The following is a 2,428-nucleotide window of genomic DNA, read 5'->3' as shown; positions in this document are numbered from 1 at the left end:
GTACACATCTTCATTCAACAGTAAGTTTTCAGGTCTATTCATGTGGTTATACGTTTATTTAGTTAACTCCGACCGTGGCCCAGTATTCCAGAATATTAACATACAATATTTTACTCATCTATTCCCTCCTGGCAGATACTAGTTAACTTCCATATGTGATACCACAAACAATGTCACAAATAACTTCTTTGTGCGTGTTATTTAGTGAACTCATGGGCGATATCCTCTGGGCATACTCATTAGCGGGTGGGATTCTTGGGTTATAGAACACATTCATTCCTAATTTGACTAAGTGTCACCAGGTTTCTTTCCACAAAGCTGTATGTTTTACACCCAAAGCAGCAGTGCCAGATTGTTCCCATCTCCTTATAGTTTTGTCAATATTTGGTATCATCTTCCTTTCTTGTTTTGCCATAATGATTGTGTAGAGTGGTATTGTGTTGCTATAATTTGCATTCTTCTGACTATTAGCATCTTTTCATATACTTCTTAAGTAATCTAGTTAAGGTCCTTCCTTTTACAAATGAACTTTGCATATCTCTTGAGTACTGTTCTGTTTATTTTCCTTTCTCTTTTTTGTTGATTTGGAGAAGTTCCCTACATATTCTAGATATCCATCTTGTGACTGTTACGTATGTTGTAAATATACTCTTCCAGCCTGTCCTCTGGCTTTTACTACGTCTTTCACTGAGCAAAAATTCTTAGTTTTGCTAGAGTCAGATCCATCAACTTTTAACCTTCTGGTTTATGTTTTCAGATTTTCCTTTAAAAGACTTTCTCGATTCTCACAAGGATATCTTGTATTTTCTTCTGACAGCTTTATTGTTTTTTTCTTTAATATTTAGGTCCGTAGTCTACCTGGAGCCCATGTTTGAATATGGTATACGGTAGGGCTACAGCTCTCTATTTTCTTCATATAATATTAATATTCCACTTTTCCCAGTGCCATCTAAGTAATCCACTCTTTCACCTCTGTTCCACTCCAGTCCCATTTGAAATATTTCAGAGTCTAAGCCTTTTCCACTAAATCCAGGAAGATATCCCGAATCATAGGTATATTCTCCAAATCCTGAGAGGAATAATGCCCTTTTTAGGTATTTCGTTGGTGACTGAGGCCAAGACCCATGAATCAGGACACAGGGTTTAAAGTCTGCAAACTCCAACCTCAGCTGCTTCAATTAGAAAATGACTTTTATTTGATGTGGTGGGCTCCCAATTAACATTTTATGTGAAGACTTTTTGAAGCTAAAGAACATTTTAGAAAATCCCTGGATAGATAGTCTCATGAGTTGTTCTAAATTTTCCTGTTAGGGTACTACCTCTCCATTGGATATTAGTTGCAATTTATTATTAATATAAATTCATTTTTTAGCACTATTTCTAAGTTGGCTCTTCAGAACAATGGGTAAGAACCAGGGTGGTGTACTGTGCTTTGCACACTGAGGGTCTCGAAATATTTGATGAGCAAAAGAAGGTTGATAATACCCGGTGAAAGGAAAGAATGATTGTCATTTTTTATTGTCAGTAAACCATGGAGGAGAAGGGCACATTTGAAAAAAAAAAAAAAGAGTACATCAGTTATATTTCTTTTTTCTTGACAAATTAAAGAACGCTGACATGCTTTCTGAGAATGGTGCATTAAACTAACTCAATTCTATGACAGTTGATGAAAGAAATGCTTCATATAGTTACCCAAAGATGCGTATTGTGCTGGGCTTCATAATTTTACTTTCAATTGTATGAAAATCACTTGAGCAATCTTTAGATGGCAGCTGTTTTTGAAGCAGATGATAGAGTGAATGAGTGAGTGAGTGTGTGTGTGTGTGTGTGTGTGTGTGTGTTGTTTGGTGGAAGGGAGCTCTGTTTAACAGTCATGTGATGTGGTCATAGGTAGTTGAGAAGAAATGAAACCTCAACCTGACCAGAGACAGTAAGATTTCCCAGAAGGAAATGAGGAAGGTTGTTGAGAATATGTAGTCTCAGTCCACAAAAAGCTGCTGTACACTCTCAGATTCCTGGCTACCGAAGGAGCTTTCTTTCTTTCTTTCTTCTCTTTCTTCTCTTTCTTCTCTTTCTTCTCTTTCTTTTCTTTCTTCCTTCCTTTCTTCCTTCCTTCCTTCCTTCCTTCCTTCCTTCCTTCCTTCGTAAATTTTTTTTAGAGAGGGAGAGAGAGAATCTAAAGCAGGCTCCACCCCCAGCGTGGAGCCCGATGTGGGGCTTGATCTCACAACCCCGCGATCACAACTGGAGCCCAAATCAAGAGTTGAACATTTAACTGAGTGAGCCACCCAAGGGTCCCCAAACAAGCTTTATTCTTTAGCGAAATACCCTGGGATCTTTAATCCTCATTAAATTCTTACTGAAATCCTTAGCCAACAGGGTAGTTTCCCAGAATAGCCCAACTCTGCCTTGGACGTGTGGAGAGAAT

Source organism: Ursus maritimus, unplaced genomic scaffold, assembly GCF_017311325.1.
Source record: "Ursus maritimus isolate PB19 unplaced genomic scaffold, ASM1731132v1 scaffold_4, whole genome shotgun sequence".
Lineage (NCBI taxonomy): Eukaryota > Metazoa > Chordata > Mammalia > Carnivora > Ursidae > Ursus > Ursus maritimus.
This window is presented reverse-complemented; position numbering follows the sequence as displayed.